The sequence below is a fragment of the Geotrypetes seraphini genome, chromosome 10 (genome assembly GCF_902459505.1).
Source record: "Geotrypetes seraphini chromosome 10, aGeoSer1.1, whole genome shotgun sequence".
NCBI lineage: Eukaryota > Metazoa > Chordata > Amphibia > Gymnophiona > Dermophiidae > Geotrypetes > Geotrypetes seraphini.
This window is the reverse complement of record NC_047093.1, coordinates 8,793,541-8,813,724: the sequence shown is the minus strand read 5'-3', so window position 1 is coordinate 8,813,724 and position 20,184 is coordinate 8,793,541. Positions and strand designations below refer to the sequence as shown.

Here is a 20,184-nt window from a genome sequence, read left to right as displayed (position 1 = left end):
AAACAAGACAGAAAGAAGATTGACTTATTTGAGCTTTGGTGCTGGAGGATTTTAGGTGCGCCGTGGACCGCCAGTAGAACTAACAAATAGATTCTGCAAGAGATCAAACTGGTTATGTCACTCGAAACCCAAACGATGAAGTTACGACTGTCTTATTTTGGTCACACCATCAGAAGAGAGAGATCACTGGAGAAGGACCTCATGTTTGGGAAGATCGAAGGAACCAGGCGGAGAGGGCAACCTGCAATCAAATGGCCAGGTACTAGGGACCTGGGTTGGCCACCGTGAGAACGGGCTACTGGGCTTGATGGACAATTGGTCTGACCCAGTATGGCTGTTCTTATGCCAATCAAGCCATTGTAACTGAGGCTGGCTCTGAGCCTGAGGCACTGTGGAATGAGGCATTATGACATCACAATCTCAGCTCTGGAATGAGGCATTATGACATCACAATCTCAGCTCTGGAATGTTGCTCTCATTGGGGTTCCGGAATCTTGCTAGTCTTTGAGATGCTGGAATGTTGCTACTCTTTGGGTTTGGGCCAAGTACTAGGGACCTGGATTGGCCACCGTGAGAACGGGCTACTGGGCTTGATGGACCATTGGTCTGACCCAGTATGGCTGTTCTTATGCTCTTAAGTGTGCCAATCAAGCCATTGTAACTGAGGCTGGCTCTGAGCCTGAGGCACTGTGGAATGAGGCAGTATGACATCACAATCTCAGCTCTGGAATGAGGCATTATGACATCACAATCTCAGTCTGGAATGTTGCTCTCATTGGGGTTCCGGAATCTTGCTAGTCTTTGAGATGCTGGAATGTTTCTACTCTTTGGGTTTTGGCCAGGTACTAGGGACCTGGGTTGGCCACCGTGAGAACGGGCTACTGGGCTTGATGGACCATTGGTCTGACCCAGTATGGCTGTTCTTATGCTCTTAAGTGTGCCAATCAAGCCACTGTAACTGAGGCTGGCTCTGAGCCTGAGGCACTGTGGAATGAGGCAGTATGACATCACAATCTCAGCTCTGGAATGAGGCATTATGACATCACAATCTCAGCTCTGGAATGTTGCTCTCATTGGGGTTCCGGAATCTTGCTAGTCTTTGAGATGCTGGAATGTTGCTACTCTTTGGGTTTGGGCCAAGTACTAGGGACCTGGGTTGGCCACCGTGAGAACGGGCTACTGGGCTTGATGGACCATTGGTCTGACCCAGTATGGCTGTTCTTATGCTCTTAAGTGTGCCAATCAAGCCATTGTAACTGAGGCTGGCTCTGAGCCTGAGGCACTGTGGAATGAGGCAGTATGACATCACAATCTCAGCTCTGGAATGAGGCAGTATGACATCACAATCTCAGCTCTGGAATGAGGCATTATGACATCACAATCTCAGCTCTGGAATGTTGCTCTCATTGGGGTTCCGGAATCTTGCTAGTCTTTGAGATGCTGGAATGTTTCTACTCTTTGGGTTTTGGCCAAGTACTAGGGACCTGGATTGGCCACCGTGAGAACGGGCTACTGAGCTTCATGGACCATTGGTCTGACCCAGTAAGGCTCTTCTTATGCTCTTATGATATTAAATTAACCAGGCCAGGTTAGCCACATAAACCGAACCACATAAAAGTCAGTCCTAACCTATAGCTAGTTAAGTGTTGATATTGCACTTAAGACCTCTTTTACAAAGCCGTGGTAGCAATGCTGTCACAGTAAATGCACCGATGCCACATCCTCTCTCTCTAATCCTCCTTGCCCTTCTCCAGCCTTCTTTGCCCTCTCTCCCCCATTCCTCCTATGGAAAGGGGTGGGGGGAAGTCAAGTCCAGAATTCCCAGCTGTTGTGGTGATGGTCGGCCTAGTGAAAGAGCTGCTGCCTCATCACCCAGAGGTTGTGGAATCAAATCCCAGTGTTGCTCCTTGAGTCACCTAATCCTCCATTGCCCGTAAGTACCTGGACATCTGAGGGTTGATTCATAAGTCATGGCAACTATTTTTTTCCTCTCTCGAAAATGCGCCAACCCTGGAAATCTAATAAATACGCTTGAAAGCATGTGACCTGTACCTCTTAATGTTGCCACCAGATAAGAGATGAGTGCAGCGGTCTGGAATTGATCGTGCTCCCAATGTCAATCTTTTTGTGACTGCGGCGGGTAATGGAATTAAAGCCAAACAAGATAGCGTTTCTCCATGCCGAAATTGTAGCTGATGGTATTTTGCCTCCTTCCCCATCAATGGCAACGAACCGTGGACAATCTGGGAGACTACATTGAAGGAGGTTAACAGTTAAACAGTTTGTACACTGTATGTAAGGTTACCATATGGCTCCAGAAAAAAAGAGGACGGATTGAGACATCCGGGTTTTACTTCCACTGAAAGCGAGAGACCTCTGGCCTTTACTTCCATTGAAAGCGATGGAAATAAAACCCGGATGTCTCAACCTGTCCTCCTTTTTCTGGACTTTTTCATGCGATTTGCTATGTATTATATTTATGAGTTGATTTCTACAAATGAAGATCGTCTACCCCAGGGGTGTCAAAGTCCCTCCTCGAGGGCCACAATCCAGTCAGGTTTTCAGGATTTCCCCAATGAATATGCAAGAGATCTATTTGCATGCACTGCTTTCATTGTATGCTAATAGGTCTCATGCATATTCATTGAGGAAACCCTGAAAACCTGACTGGATTGCGGCCCTCAAGGAGGGACTTTGACACCCCTGGTCTACCCCGAGGCTAACATGGTCTATCCCAGGGTTAGGCTATTCCGGTCCGCGAGAGAATGAGCCAGGTAAGGTTTTCAGGATATCCACAATGAATATGTATGAGATGGATTTGCATGCACTGCCTCCTTGAGATGCAAATCTATCTCATGCATATTTATTGTGGCTATCCTGAAAACCTGACCTGGCTCTGGCTCTCGAGGACCGGAATTGCCTACCCCTGTTCTATCCCACTCCTCACTTGTTCTTCTGTTCTTTGACTTTACGTGGGGTTTCTGTCCCTTTTTTTCTGTTCCATATTTGCTCTCTCCTTTTTCTGGAGCCATACAGTAACCCTAACAGTATGTCATAGAAAAACGATGATTTCAAATGTCCCGTTATTTTGCTTCTCCCTTACCAGAGACGCCTGCACTCATCTCTCATCTGGTGGCAACTTTAAGAAGTGCATGTCACACACTTTCAAATGCATATACACTTCCCCCTCCATATTCGCGGGGGGTTCGGGGCAGAGCCGGCCCACGAATATGAAAAAAATGCAAATAATATTCGTGCTGGTTCTGCCCCTAACCCCTGCTTCCCCCGGCTATTTTAAGTCCTGGAAGCCCCCCCTTAAGCCTTACCTGGAGGTCTAGCGGGTTTTCAGGCAGGAGCGATCTTCTCACGCTCCTGCTCCGTGCAGATCGCTCACAGGAAATGGCTGCCTTGAGCTCCCGTAGTCTCTCGAGCCATTTCCTGTGAGCGATCTGCACAGGGTAAGAGCGTGGGAAGATCGCTCCTGCCCCGAAAACCCGCTAGACCGCCAGGTAAGACTTGAGGGGGGGCTTACAGGGCTTAAAATAGCCCGAAAAATGAAAGTGATCTTTTTCATTTAAAACCGCGAATAAGCGAATCCGTAGATATGGAATTCGCAAATACGGAGGGGGAAGTGTATTAGATTTCCAGTGTTGATGCATTTTCAAGAGAAAAAAAAAAATAGTTGCCATGACTTATGAATCAACCCTCATATATAGCCACAAAAGGTATTACAAGTCCCCTCCCCCCCCCCAACCTGCCAGTCCTTCCTGTTTCCATTAGAGCCATCCAACATATCTCCATTAAACTTAATTCAACTTTGATAAGCAAATGTCTCTCCCTATCTCTGCAATGTTTCCTTATTGCCAAATCATTGTCACTGCCAAAGAGCTTAAGAGCTTGCAGGTCATGCGAGCCACTCCCTTCTGTAACCACGAAGGTGTGTCGGGAAGTGTTTCAGCTGCCCCGGTGCGGCCACACCTTGAGCGCGCTGTGTCGCATGAGGCAGCGGGTCTTATGTGTTCTCATTTAACCAGTTCCAACTCAATCCCCTCTTCACTGCATCACCATCGGTGGTTTTGGGAGGGGCTGGAAAGATTTCAAGACACTGGTCTCCGAAGTCATTTAAGCAGGAGGAAAGGAGCAAGTGGAAATGACTGAGTTTCTCTCTTACACAAAGTTCATGAATCATTTTCAGCAGAGGAAAGGTAAAGAAACAGCCCTTGACGGTATCATGTCTGACTGTATGAAATATTAGTTAATAAAGTAGGAATGAATGAGGTTAACCCTTTCAGGACCAAGGGACATATTTGTCCCATAACTTTAAAATCCTATAAATTTTGATTGGGATAGTCTACAGTTCTAAATTTGATATGTACGGATTCCATAGGATACTGCCTTTATGTAAACAAACTGGTTCCGACATTCATTCATTAGCGTCGTTGCTAGATTGACGAGAAGATTCACTTGCCACACTGTCCATAAGCCAGAAGTGTGATTTTTTTAAATAAAAATAATGATATTTCACAAAAAAAAATCAATTTTTTGGCATCTGCAAGCCCTTTTTACCATAAAAATGTCGTCAAAACCACAAAAATTGGCCTACGATCCTTATGGTCCTGAAAGGGTTAAGAGTATGGGTTAGGCGTTTGATATACTGTCTTTTAGTGGTACACTTCTCCCTCCGTATTCGCACTTTCGATTATTCATGGCTCCTCCCCCCCAAATGACATCAGCTTGCATAGAGAAATCGCCAATTCCAAGCGTTTACAGAGAAAACCGCTGATTCCCAGCACTTTCTTCACCGTGTTTCGCCTCTCCTTCAGAAACAGAACAGGTCTCCCACCGTGTTATTCGTGGTTTCACCATAGTCACGATGGTTTTTAATAGAACACAGTGAATAACATATGAAAAAGTTATTTGCGGTTTTTCAGTATTTGCGGTTCGGTTAATCCCCTATCACAGCGAATACGGAGGGAGAAATGTCATTCATAGTAGTAGTGTGAAGAGTTTCAGTCTTTGGGAAGCAGAGCTGAGATTGTGATGTCACAATGCCTCATTCCACCAATAAGAGCCAACCTCATCCGTGATGTCACAATGGCTTGATTGTAGCAGTTTAACTGTTCCCTTAACTGTATTCACCACATCCTGCTTGTCTGTTTAGATTGTAAGCTCTTTGGAGCAGGGACTGTCTTCTTTGTGACTCTGTACAGCGCTGAATACATCTGGTAGCACTATAGAAATACACTTCTCCCTCCGTATTCGCGGTTTCAGCATTTGCGGTTCTTTTAATCCCCTATCACAGCAAATACGGAGGGAGAAGTGTACAACCAAAGCGGTTTACATGTATTCAAAGCAGGTCCATTCTCTGTCCCTAGTGGGTTCACAGTTTTATGCCTGGGCATTAAGTGACTTGTCCAGTGTCACAAGGAGTGTGCAAAGCTTAGGAGTGACAACCGAAGCCAGCCACATCTTCTATAATAAAACCCTAAGTGCGCATTCACACTTACAACTCCGTGATGTGTGCCTCCATGCTGAATTTGATTTCAGGCGCGTGAGGCAGCTTGAGGTGCGTGGGGTGGTTTGCGATGGCAGTGGCTGTTTGACTCCTGCGCTGCCACTGCCAGGACGCCTCTTCTCACCCCCGGACCAGCAAACTCAGCAGCCGCAGGGCATTTGCTAGGCCGGCCCACTTCGATAATGCAAGGTGGGCCGGCCTAGCAAAAGTCCCAAGGCTGCCCGGGCTAGCGGATGCTGGACATTGGAAGCAGGGAAAGGAGAAGGCCTACTGCAGGACAGGGATCAGGGAAGAGGTGCTGCTGGACAGAGGCGAGGTAAAAGGAAGGAAGAAGGCCTACTGCTGGACAGGGGGAGCAGGGAAGAGGTACTGCTGGACAGGGGGGAGGTAAAAGGAAGGGAGAAGGGCTGCTGCTGAACAGGGGGAGCAGAAAAGGGGTGCTGCTGGACAGGGGGAGGTAAAACGAAGAGAGAGGGGCTGCTGCTGGACAGGGGGGGAGCAGTGAAGGGGTGCTGCTGGACAGGGGGGAGGTAAAAGGAAGGGAGAAAGGCTGCTGCTGGACAGGGGGAGCAGGGAAAGGGTGCTGCTGGACAGGGGGGGAGGTAAAAGGATGGGAGAAGGGCTACTACTGGACAGGGGGAGCAGGCAAGGGGTGATAGTGGACAGCCGAGGAAAGAGAGAGACAGAAAGAAAAAAAGAAAGACAGACAGCGGCCAAGGAGAGAGAGACAGAAAGAAAAAAAGGCAGACAGAAAGCGGCCACGGAGAGAGAGAGAAAGAAAGACAGACACCCACATCTATTCTAGCACCCGTTAATGTAACGGACTTAAAGACTAGTGTTAAATAAAGGGGTAGCTGAAAGAGACAAGAGTCATCTAGCTAGAAACCCTCGGGCCACTTTTAGAGAAGGGGAGGGGGCAGCACTTGCCTGGGAAAAGAGCCGAACATTAGACCAAACCAAAATGCTTTACTCAGAGAATGAAGTCAACACAAGGGCTCATAGAAACTGAGATTATCCAAAGGGTAGATTGAATTAGGCAGGCCAGCTGTTGAAGACAAGAATCAATTCTCACAAAGACCCCAAGGTTCTCTTAGGATGATGATCCCTGTACAGGAAGAGCGCTGGGATCATGACCCGGCCTATGATGATAACCTGGGACATCCCCACCCCGAACAATCAAAAACAGAAGGCAAAGAGAGAACACCAGAGCAGTAGCTGTTCATTCCATGGAATCGTTGTGAAGACCTTCAAGTATCCACTTCCGAATACAGTTCAAACTCCTCTCGCTCTGAAGCCCCACAATATGTCTCTTCATTTATCTCCCCTGTGCTCCTCCCCATGAACTCTGTTCATCAGGCAAGCCCCTCTTATTTGTACCCTTCTCTTCCACTGCCAACGCCAGACTCCGTCCCTTCTTTCTTGCGGCAACCGTATGCCTGGAACAGACTGCCTGAAACAATACGTCGTGCTCCATCCCTGGCAGCGTTCAAATCCAAGCTAAAAGCCCACTTTTTTGAAACCGCTTTCAACTCTTAACTCCCCCTCGCTGCTGTCAGATACCTCGACCCACTGTACCATTTCCTCTATCATAATCTCCCCAACCCTGTAATGTCCATCTAAATTAGATTGTAAGCTCTTCTGAGCAGGGACTGTCTATGGTATGTTTAAATGTACAGCGCTGCGTACGCCTTTTCAGCACTATAGAAATAATAAATAGTAGCAGCACCATGAAATGAAGTCCGAGACCAGGAAAAGGTGGCGGAAAGATACAGAAATATTTCCCATAGTTTCAGGTGCCAAGGCCTGATTAAAAGGAATTCTTAAGCGCACCTGGACATTTTATTCACCAGAACGTCCAAATCGCCATTTTCAAAACCTGTTTTCTATGTTGTTTGTCAGTAGTTCATCTAAATTCCAAGGGGGCGTGTTAGTGGCCTCTTTTGGGCGGAAGTAGGTGGGCTCATAATCTGTACGTTTTGCAGTGCTAACAATTTTCCAAAACGTCCGGAGCACAGTTTGGACATTTGAGGCTAGACCTGTTTTAATAAGTGCCAACAAGGTCCAAACTGACCAGATGACCACTGGAGGGCTAAAGACATAACCCACTCACACTCCCCCAGTGGTCACTAACCCCCTCCCACCCCCAGAGATTTGATTGATACAGTACACACCTGCGTGTATGATAGGTGCAGACGGCCAGTCCTAGTAGAGCACCAAGCAGGGGTCTGGAGTAACCTAGTGGTCAGTAAAGTGGACTCCAGAGAAGGGGACCCAGGCCCATATCCCACCCTAACTGGTACACTGGTGGTGGAAAGTGCGAACCCACCAAAATCCTACTGTACTGGGCTATCGGGGTGGTAGACAGTGGGATACACTAGGTTTTGGGTGAGTTTTGAAAGGCTCCTCATGCATTGTAAGGGGGTTATGGTGAACTTCACAAAAAGGGTGCCACATAAACATCTCACCAGAACTCCCGTATAGGTCGTGGTGAGCCCCCAAACCCACTATAATCACCTGACTACAACCCCAATAGCCCTTAAGGCTACAGGAGCACCGATAAAGCAGTACAGTAGGGTTTGGGGGGCTCATATTTTCCACCATGAATGCAGTGGTTAGAGTGGCTTATGGGCCTGGGTCCTCCTCTCTATGGTTCACTAGCCCACCCCCCCAGACTACTTAAGCCACCTCCGTTCAGCTCTACTAGGCTTTCCTATGCCAGGTGTTGATGTTCCGGAGGCAGGTATGTACATTTTTATTCTGATTTTTATGGTGTGAGGGGGGGGTCAGTGAACATGGGGGAGTGGGGGGGAGTCTTTACTTTGTCCCTGCAATGGTTCTCTGGTCACTTTGGATACCTTTTGGCCACTTATACCTGTTTTTAGATCGCCTAAGTCACAACGTATAAGTTCTGTTTAAGCAGTCTCGTCAAACTTTCGATTATCCCTTCGGTACGACTAAGTCTAGGTCAGCCCACATCCCGTCCTAAACACTCCTCCAAAAAGCCCCCCTTTCTGCTCTGGGCACCCAGCGGAATTCAGAGGCCTAAAAAGTCTAAAAACCCATTTCGATTATCAGCACTTGGATGACGGATCTTTTTCATCCTCTAAGTGCCGACTTGGATGAGTTTTTAGAAGTATTTCTGTTTATAAGCCCCCTAGGGTTCAACTTCAAACCAGTATTTGGGTCAGAAAGGATTTTTTTTTTTTTACTCTGTATTTACAATAATTAATTTATTAATTTTCCCCAGGTTATGGAATGAGATTCTTTATCAGGCTTCTAGAAAAATGCTGAAGTCAAGTGATCCTATGAATCTAAACAGAATCTGAGACTCGATGTACTGAAATTTTTAAGAATCCCCCTCCTCCCTCAAAAAAGGGGGTCCTTTTATTAAGGCACACTAATTGATTTAGCACATGCTAAATGCTAAGGCATCCATTATATTCTAAGGGCGTCTTAGCATTTAGCGTGCGCTAATCTTTAGCGCATTAAATCAGTTAGCACACCTTAATAAAAAGACCCCTATATATATACATATTTATCAGAGATGGAAGAAACCTGTTCTTGGTTTCCCAAGGCAACAAAATCTTTACGACCTGACTTGTAAAGAAAAGAAAATCAAAGGAGTTTGAATTAGCCCAAATTTGGAACCTGTTCGCCGTAGTATCCAACCCTGACTATTGTTCAAGAAAACAGAATACAATTTTGGGAAGCCTGGGGCTTCCACTCCCATAATGTTTTTGACGCCTGAGGTCATTAAACAGGTTGAAGATGACATCAAACAAAGCGGACTTGTATTGAAGTCTTACTCCCCGTGGCCTCACCAACACCCCGACGCTGTCTCCAGTTAAAATATTGTCAAATGGAATAATTTCAATGTTCTTGCAGCCTGTTTAATGAGAAAAGAATATTCTCTACTGCCACTTTCATTCACACAGGCAAACTTGTTAACAAGTGTGAAAACTGTACCGTCCTTTTTGCATAGAAATTTGCATAAAAGACTCTATTCAGTGTTCCTCTCCCATGTGAAGCCAACAAATTCTCTTCAGTGCGGTTTGAGGCCAGGCAGTGTCTTCAAATGGGTCGGTTTTATGCATACCATGAGAGTAATGAATAGAGAATGACATGGGGAAAACATCTGTCCCCGTCACCGGACGACCGCCCTGTCCCCATCCTCGCAGCATCCACCCTTCCCTCTCGCCACCTCACTGCCCTTCGGCACCCCTCGCACGGTCTGTGCATCTCCCTCCCTTCCCCTTACCTTCTCCGCACGTTTTAAGGTTTAGAGTACTTGTTAAAAGCTGCCGGAGCGTTCGTGCAGTCGCGTGCATGTGTGGGCGGAAGCTTCTCCTCTGACACAACTACAGTTAAGGGAGGGAATGCGCGCTGCCCCCTCCCTCCTTCCTACGAATCTATCTATCTATCTCCCTCCCTCCCCCCGTACCTTTGCGGCGCATTTTAAGGTTTCAGAACACTTGTTGAAAGCTGCCGGAGCGTACGTGCATCGCGTGCGTGTGTGGGCAGAAGCTTCTCCTCTGACGCAACATTTTTTGTGCATTTGAGTGTATCGATGCTGTTGTAAGTAAGTGCTGAGTAGGTTCTATCTTTGGGGCTCATAATCGAAAGAGAAAAACGTCCTAAGTCGGCACTTGGACGAACATTGTCACAATACGTCCAAGTGCCGATAATAAAAACGTGTTTTGGACGTATTTCTAAATGACATAGGCCTTCATAGTGCCGCTGAACAACCATAGTTAAACGGGGCGTTTCAGGAGGAGTGTCGAGGGTGGGATTTGGGTGGGACGTACAGTCGTACAGCATATATAACTGAAAGTTAAACAGCCCAGGATCGACGGAACATGAACGTTGTGACTTAGACCATTTAAAACATGGTCTAAGTCACAAAAATCCACCTAAAGTGACCAGATAAGCACTGCAAACACATAATACAGACCCCCCACACACTACCCCAGTGATCACCGACACCCCCCCCCCACACCCCCATAAAAATATTACTCATAACTTGAAAATTGTGCCTCCAGAACATCATCACCTGGCCGCCTGGCCTAAGAAAGCCTAGTCGTGCTGCACAGAGGCATCTTAAGCCATCTTGGGGGTGGGTTAGGGACCCATGGAGAGGAGGACCCATGCCCATAAGTCCCTGTAATCACTGCATTGCTATTGAAACATGTGCACTCCCCTCCTATACACCTTTTCTACTGGCATATAAGTGGCTCCTGCAGCCATAAGGGCTATTGGGGTGGCAGATAAGTGGGTCCAGGGGATTCTGGAGGTAGTTTGGGGGGCTCACCATGACCTATAAGGGAGCTGTAGTGAGAAAAAGACATGGCACCCTTTTTGTGAAGTTCACATTAGTGCCCTATAAGAAATCCCATTATTTAGGTGCCATGTCTGGGTGTTCAGTCCATCACTTTGCAGACTCCTCCCACGTCCAACAGGGCTTGTTCTAGGCGTTTTTGACTTGGACGAAAATGTGGTATAAAGATGGACGATTTAAGCGGCTTGGACGATCAGATCAGCAGGGAGTATAGTTAGACGATTTTTGAAACAAAAAAAAAGTTGGACGTATTTTTCGAAAATGTGTCCTAAGCTGTATTTTGCTTTGGACGACTTGCAACTTGGACGAAAACGGACTTAGACGTTCCTTTCGATTATGCCCCTCCACATGTTGAGGCCTATTTCTCCTTTGGTTCTAGAAATGTACAGTCTCAACATACAGTGATTCTTATAAAGTACTTGGTGGGCACTGAGAAGTTTTCTTATTTGGATAGAAATAATTAATAATAGTACTAGTAGTAATAGTACATCCAGTATTTGAATATAAAGAGGCCAATCTACAATTGCAAAGCTATATGATCAAGGAATATAGTTTAAAAAAGGGTGTGCACCCTAACATGAAGAAGAAAATGATCCTGTCAACCGGCAAAATCAATAATTTCACTTCTGAAGGAGAAGGAATAGGAAGAGTAAACAATTATATCCAGTTGGTCAATAATCAATAATGAATGGTCAGGAAATCCAGCAACATGGCTTTAAAAGACCTAGACAAGACCCTGAAGTCAGCTGATTCCCGTACTTCGGTAAGAAGCAAGAGTATGACCTTCGTCTGGCACTTTCTAGCTGGAGCCTCTGACCAGCGAGTAGTTGAAGACGTGTTTCCTCCTGTCTGGTTTCTCTGCATCCAGTTTTGTGTTTTTTTGTCAGTCAGAATAGGAATATCCTGGGTTATCATAACCATTTCATTCGCCATAATTCTCTTAGGGCGGTGATCTTCATTTTAAGGCCCACGAGCCAATGGTAGCCCTCCAAGACGTAGGTACAAAAAAGGAAGTGGGGAAGGGACACAAGTCAAACCACGGTGTGGATAGATATGTTTATTTAAAGTGTCAAATTTCAGTTAAAATTACACAAGTATTACATTAAGTTTCAAGTTTATTAAAATATTTTTTTAACCGCTTATTCTAATTTCTTTGTTTTATAATTCTTTATTCATTTTCATATGTTACAACAAGTGTATCAAATAAACTCATATAAAACTTAAAGATATACACTTGATTAACTCACATATTAGCATCAAATTTAACATTTCATTAGAAAATTAGTATTCTATAATGTTAAAATATTATGTAAGAAATCTAGATTTATATCATTCTTATTGAATATAATAATCCCCCATCCCTCCCTCCCTCCCAATTCAATAATACATAAAATCATCTTTATTGTGAATTCATTCAAATATTGATATATTATGTAATAATCAGAAATAAATTCCCACCCCTTTCCTCTCTAATCAAATATCTTATCATGGGAAAAGTTAATCAATCATTCATTACAAAAATCTGTTAACGGTCCCCAGACTTTCTGAAATTTACTCACATAACCTTTTTGCTTTGCAATGGTGAGTTCCATTTTGTATATATGACATACAGAATTCCACCAGAAATTGTAATTTAACCTGTCATATTTTTTCCAATTGTATGTTATTTGTTGTATTATTCTAATTTCTAAGTGATTAACAAAATAAAACAAATTGTAAAATTGCATTGAAACATATAAAAACAAGGAAAAAGGGTGACATAGACAGACATACAGCCACGCTATGGGATGGCAGGGAAGAACTACAATTGGTATAGAAAAGGCGGTAAAATACAAACTGAAGAGAAGTTTACAATCTTAAGTGTAATAAAGTCTATAAAAATGCATCTTTTAAAATTTAAGATAATAACATAGTTGAAATGAAACAGTGGTAATTAAGGAAGGGCCACTGACAAAATCGTAGTAAATTAAGGTCGTAGAAATTCAAGTAAATTATGGCCATAGACATGATTTAGGATTGAAACTTGTCAAACAGATGCGTCTTCAATTGTTTTCTTTTTTTTTTAGTTCAATCATTTTTTATTAGCATTTTAATGAGTACAATACAATAAACAAGTAACAATGACCAGTGATCAAAATCAGCAGTAACAGCTTGGTACATATAGTCATCATTACCGTATATGAAAATACAGTAGGAAACGTCCTACCAAAACAGGAACCAATGTATAAAGGAAATAGAACAGGTCAGACGTGTATAATAAACCATAAGAAACCATCAATGTTGAGATACATGGTTTGATATATCAAATAGAGCAGAGAACAGGAATCAGAGACATGAACAAAAACATATCAGCGGTGGCAGAGCTGAAATAAGAGAGCTAAGGTCTAAATAGTAGTAGAGTCAAAAACACGGTTGAAACCGCTTGGAGCAGCAGCAGATCGCAGCACATTAAGGAGGATTCAATCGAGAAAGGATTGGCGCCCATATTTTTCCAAATCTGACAAGGGAACCGCGCCTCTCGGCAGCTATTCTTTCATACTTGGCATATAGGCATATCGTATTCCACCATTCATTGTGGGAAACATTGGTAAAGTCTTTCCAATTAGCAAGCAGAACACGGATTGCTATCAATAGCAGTAGTTGTAATAATGGAATCTTATCCAGTCCTGTAGACCATTGGGAGGTATTCAGACTAATGAGCAATATTGGATAAGACAATGGAATATTAATATCCAATAAGGAGGAAATTTGCACCCAAACCTGACTCCAGTAATGCTGCAGAATAGGACATTCATATATCATGTGTTTTAATGTACCTGTAGCAAACTTACAGGACCAACAGTGGTCATCAGATCGATCTTTTTGTATCTTGGATAATTTACTAGGAGTCCAATAAGCCCTATAAACCAAGAAGAAAAAGGTCTGGTAAAGTGCAGCAGAACTGGTTATCTTATATATCATAGTCCACATTTGGTTCCAAGCAGTTTCTTCAATAATGACATCGAAGTCATCCTGCCATTTACTCATAGTAGAACTAGCAGTAGATTGTTTATTAGATTGAAGTAGTTTATACCAATTCGAAGCTTCTTTCCTCTTGAATGTGAATGCTTGGCAATAATGTAGGATATCAGGTTCAGACCATATTCCTAACCTATTTTTAATGAAGTCATGAAACGCATGCTTGAGTTGTAGCCATTGAAAGAAAGCCGAGGGCGGAAGATGATATCGTGAACTAAGACTATCATAGGGTATCCATTTATTACCGTCATATAGATGGATCAGTTTCCAAATACCTGCAGCTTTCCATCTTTTCCAATTGACGGTATTGTGCTGAATTTGGATATTGGGATTACACCAAATGGGAATATGTAGGGAATTACTCCAGGAATTTGTGAAGAGCCTATCAATTCCCCGAATAGCAATAGAAGAGGCCTCTAAAATATGATCCTTGTGGAGGAGGAAACCAGAGGAAGATACGAAGGGTAATAATTCAAGTGACGTCCATTTATATATTTCCATGTCCAATTTGATCCAACTACAAGCTAAAATATTATGTTCATGATGTAAAATCCACCTAGAGGATTGGCGAAGTAAGAAAGCATAATGATAATCCAAAAAATTTGGGAAATTGGTACCGCCATCTATTCTAGGGAGTTTCAATTTGTGTAATGCTATTCTGGGGACTTTATTATTCCAAAGAAATTTAGTCAATAGTTGATCAACTCTTTTATAAAAAGTAAGAGGGAGTAGAACAGGTAACATACTCAGGGGGTATAAAATCTTTGGTGCGATTACCATTTTAATGGACTCCATTCTCCCCCACCAAGATAATTTCAATGGAGTCCATCGGTTAGTAAGTATGGAGATCATCTGGAGTATATCATCCACTGTGAATTTAATCGTATTCTCAATTGTCGGACCGAAGTTAATACCTAAGTATTTTAGTTTCTCCCGAGACCATTTAAAGTCATAATCTTCAAGGGACTGTTGTTGAAGGACATGGTGATTAAGAGGCATCAGTTCTGTTTTAGACAAATAAAGTTTATAGCCAGAATAATGTGAGTAAGTTTTGATGAGCGACAACAAAGACGATAGAGAAGTGGGGCCAGTGTATAACAGTACATCATCAGCGTACGCTGGAAGTTTCATTTCCAGTGCTCCTATTTTAATACCATTAATGTCTGGAGATTGCCTAATGAAGAGAAGTAGAGGTTCTAAAGCTAAATTAAATAATAAAGGAGAAAGTGGGCAGCCCTGTCTTGTTCCCCTAGAGGGGTGAAACTTAGTGGACATTAACCCATTTAGCTTGATTGAAGTTGTGGGTTTGGTATACAATATCTTAACCATTGAAATGAAGCGATCAGTAAAACCAAACCAAGACATTACATTAAATAAAAAGTGCCATTCAACTCTATCGAACGCCTTTTCTGCGTCTAGAGCCAAAACCAGGTAAGGGTGAGCCGAGTGTTGGGCGATTTGAATAAGAGATGCAAACAATCTGGTGTTATCGCTTGCAAGTCTCCCTGTCATGAAACCATTCTGATCTTCTCCGATCAACATGGGGAGAACAGATTGTATTCTAGATGCCAAAATTTTTGCATATATTTTTGCGTCAACATTTATAAGCGATAAAGGTCTACAGTTTTGAATTTTAAGCTGATCCTTACCCGGCTTGGGTATAACAATAATGGACGCTTCTGTGAACGTTCCCTTGACTTCGCCCGTTGAAATAAATGAATTGTATAATTGAAGTAAATGGGGTGCTAAAATATCTTTAAAGGCGACATAAAATTCAACTGTGTACCCGTCAGGGCCCGGTGATTTCCTCTTTGCCATACCATGCATCGATGAAAAAATATCATCCAGAGTGATATCTTCCTCTAAAGAGAGATTGTCCTCCGGGGATAACTGAGGTCTTTCACTCTCATGAGTTAAAAAAAACTCTCTAAATCTTGACATAAGGATTCAGTAGTATATAGTGATTCGTAAAAAGTTTTAAAATGATGTATAATTTCATCTGGATCAGTATGCTGGGAGCCGTTATCATCTAAGATGGCATGAATGTGTGACTTTTCCTCTCTCACTTTTAAATAATTAGCTAATAGATAGCCGCTCCTATTGTTAATACTATGATAGGACGCAGATTGCATAAACAGCGTATTGCCTGCTTGTGTGCTTAAGTGTAAATTATATTGTAAGCGGCTTTCTCGTAATTCTGTCAGGATACGCATGTTTCCAGGTTCTTCTTGGTGCGAGATCTCTAATAGTTTGATTTTTTCCTCCATGTCTTTAAGCATCTTTTTATTCTTTTTATTACAATTGGCCTGGTATGCTATTACACATCCCCTAATGTATGCTTTACACGCATCCCATAAAATGGCCTTATTTGAACATTCAGGTGAGTTTAATGGAAAGTATTCACGCAGTGCAGCTTCTATGTGAATAACAAATTGGGGGTCCTCTAATAATGTATTATTGAATCGCCACGAATGTTGTACAGAGTGTGTTCTAATATTATCCAGATGAAGCTCTATGGCCGCATGGTCAGAGATCGAAATCTCGTTAATCGTTGCAGTGGATATGTTATTTGATAGTTTCTTACTAATGAAGAAATAATCCAGGCGAGAGTACGAATTGTGAGGTGGTGAGTAAAAGGAGAATTGAGAGTTAGGGCGATGTAAGAATCTCCATGAGTCCAACAAATCTAATTGAGATAGCATGTTATGTAAACTGTGCCAGGTTTTCGTTATCCTATAGGGTACAGTGGATTTCCTATCAAGAGAAGGTTCAAGCACTAAATTGAAATCACCTGCTATAATATAGTTCTGTGAATTTTCAGCAAGCGCTGAGGCCGTGAGATTATCAAAGAATAATGGATCGTCAATATTAGGAGCATAGACATTGAATATAGTAATAGTATTATCATGTGAGTGAATTGTTAGCATATTCCATCTACCCTCTGTATCATTTTTATGATCTAGTATTTTCAAATCAGGACTATTTCTAATCAGAATGGCTGTACCGTGCTTCCTCTTGTTAGCTGGGGAGTGAAACACTGTAGTGGACCAATTAGTCTTCAATTTTAGACTTTCTGCTGCCGAAAGATGGGTTTCCTGAAATAAAACAATATCTGGTGTTTTACGTGATACATAAGTAAGAATTTTTTTTCTTTTGATTGGATTATTGAAACCTTTCACATTTAAAGATAGTCGTTTCAACGCCATGGATTTAGTAGAATGTGTCATTTAATCTGCTGCTGCTCCCGCGGACCAACCGACATCTCCACTCATGAGAAACAAAATACAATAGGAAAACACGTCTGTACCAATATACCATATCTCGTCTTCCGGAACTAAACAGACAGAGATATGGTATTAATTTCTCAGTGGGAAGCAAGCAGGTAAGAAGCAGCACATATATTGCAATGGAAAATTAACATCACCAATTAATTATATTGAGAGTAACAGTGATCCTATATCTGACATCAGTCATGTTGATGAGTAGTGAACTGCAATTCAAGCAATACCAATCTATTAGAGAGTAGTACTGTATGTGTGTATCCAAGCCGGTAGTATTGGTAGAGTGTCTATTAAATAGAAGAAGCATATAACCACTATCGAAGCGATATATTATGCATATCAAGTAAGGGAGATATAGAGGACAATAACTACCAAGGAGCAATAACCGTCATCAGGTAAGATACAACATGTTCACATACTGCGAAAAAGAATCAGACAGCAACATTCATTTAAAACAGAGATCTACTATTGAATACGCTAGAAGACATTAAGACCACAAGAGTATACCATATTAAAATATAATGTGTATAGTAGAGTAGAAGCCTGCAAGCCAATAATAAAGTAATAAAAAGCTGAAAGGAAGTAAAAATATGTGTGTGTAGGAAGTGAGTAATACTGAAGAGTATCACCCAGATAGAAGAAACATATAACATCTATCAAAGTGATATATCACTCACCTCCAATATCAATTTCCCAAAACAGATAGAATAAGCAAATGACATCTATCTATTTAAGGATGCATCTGCAATAGGATATATTAATAAGCAATAGGTCTGCAAAACCAAACTATACTGAGATATATTTTGCACAATAGGGTAGGAGTTTGTAATTCAGCAGTAAATTAAAAGTGAGTAATATTGTAAGTGTCAGATCATTCACACCTAAAAGGAAGAGAAATAGTTTAGTGACTAACAAAAAGTACAGGTAGTGTACCACAGTGTTATAAGACAGGTAGAATAAACAAATGACATCCGTCTGTCTTAAGCATATATTTGCTGTGGTATATACCATGAAAAGATAGGGCAGTAACAAATGAAAGTGATTTTGATATGAACACATGAATAGTGTAAAAGAGTGGAGAACTGCACAAGGCATAAACATTGATCAGTTAGTAAAAGATAACTCAATAATGTTATGGCAAATATCTGGAATAAGCATATGACATCCATCAATTAAACAATTATTTAGTCCTGTAAGTATTGCATAATAAACAAAGGTAAAATACAAAGGGAGGTCAAGAGATAGAATAAGCATATGACATCCATCAACTTGAAAGCATAAAATTTAGTTAGTGGTAAGCAAATTAAAATAAGACGAAAAATAATGATGAATTATTCAGATGCAAGAGCATACAGCAACCGTCCACCACAGGTGGACAGTGCAAATATCAAGTAATGTAGTAGTAAAGGTAATACACACAAGCAGAACCTTAACCAGTATCATTGCATGTAGGGTATATGGGTTGCATAATAGATAGAATAAACATATGACGTCTATCTATAATGAACAGCTAGAACCCCCAATAAACAACTTATATTATATGAGAGTTCAGCAAGATAGCAGGGAGAGCAACAGATATAAGTGAGATTATTTCAAACAGACAGAAGAGCAAATAACATCTATCCATTCTGAGCAGAAATGCATGTGGTATGAAAATAGAAGAACTGAGTGACAAATGGAACCTATGATAGTAACAAGTATGAAGTTACACAATATAACTCGTTAGGCGTATAGACAGACAAGAAAACATATAAGGTTAGAAACCATCATAGTATACTAAACAGAGTTAGAGAGCAAATAGATAGAATAAACAAATGACATCTATCTATTACCAGTATACATATACCAAAGAATAAGGTAATAGAACACAGTATTAGCAGAAAGGAGAACACAAATAGACAAGTATACTACACATATAAATCAAGAATAAAGTGAGAGATAAATAATAGAGGGTAAATAGGGACTCCAATATAAACAGAATAACCTTAAGACATCCGTCTATTTGGAAGGAAGAACGATCACCATAAACATTGTATAGGAGAGTCCTGTAAGGTATCTAGAAAGAATGCAAAGACGATAGAATAAACTTATGACATCCATCAACTATGCAGACATATCGTTTAAAGAAATGATTACTCTAGGCAAAAGATCACGAGAAAGCAATAGACAACAGGATAAACAAAAGATATGATTAAACGGTCATTTGAGTATATAAATCGTATCGAAGAGACACAGTTATATATAGGGAACAAAAGTTATAAGTTATAGCTTGGAGAAATAGGAGCCATCGTAGATGAGGATAACCAAATCCAATTAAAACAGCGAGCAGTCGGAGCCGCCAAAGATCTTCAGGCGTATTGAAGCGGTTTCTAGCTGGCGAGGCGATGTTCGCGCCATACGCCACGTGGTGAGATCTCACTTCGACAGGCAGGCGCCATTTTCTCAGCATACATGGTAAAACTCATAATAAAAATAATATGAGGTGAGGCGTAAAATGAAGAAATGAGTTCGCAGTCAGTGAAAGAGACCAATTATCATAGCAGTTCAGGAAGCAATCGACATATCAGAGCAGAGAATAGGAACACTGTCAGGAAGTTATAGTATACCAGCACTTCAGTCGAAAGCAGCACGTGGGATTTCACATCACATCTATAGTAGAAGGACTCTTCTCTTTGATAAAATCTGCTAACGCCGCTGGGTCTGTAAAATCCTTAGTCGAGTTGTGAAGAGTCACCCTCATCCTCGCAGGGTACATCAAGCCGTATTTGGCGTTGAGTTCCTTCAGCTTGGGACGGTAAGCTAATAATTGCTTGCGAATTTGGGCCGTTTTCTTACCTAAGTCGGGTACGAAGAGGATATTATAGCCATCTAGCTTCAGCGGAGATTTTACCTTCGCTCTCGCCATTATTGCAGGAATTTGGCTGAAGCGTAGCAGTCGAAAAACAATCGGTCGCGGGTAGCGCGAGTTGGTTAGCTTATGGGAGGGAACTCCGTGCGCTCTATCGATTTCCAATGGTTTATCAAAGTGGTGATCA

At 42.1% G+C, this 20,184-nt stretch overlaps 1 protein-coding gene across 1 annotated transcript in view; it reads left to right on the top strand.

The window, feature by feature from the left end:
* Positions 1-4,018: 4,018 nt before the first annotated feature.
* The window catches only part of GPRC5C (G protein-coupled receptor class C group 5 member C), a 65,823-nt gene continuing 49,657 nt past the window's right edge, over positions 4,019-20,184 (top strand). Inside the window, exon 1 of the mRNA XM_033960943.1 lies at positions 4,019-4,205. The gene's annotated coding sequence lies outside the window, so the exon portion shown is untranslated. The remainder of the gene's footprint in view (positions 4,206-20,184) is intronic.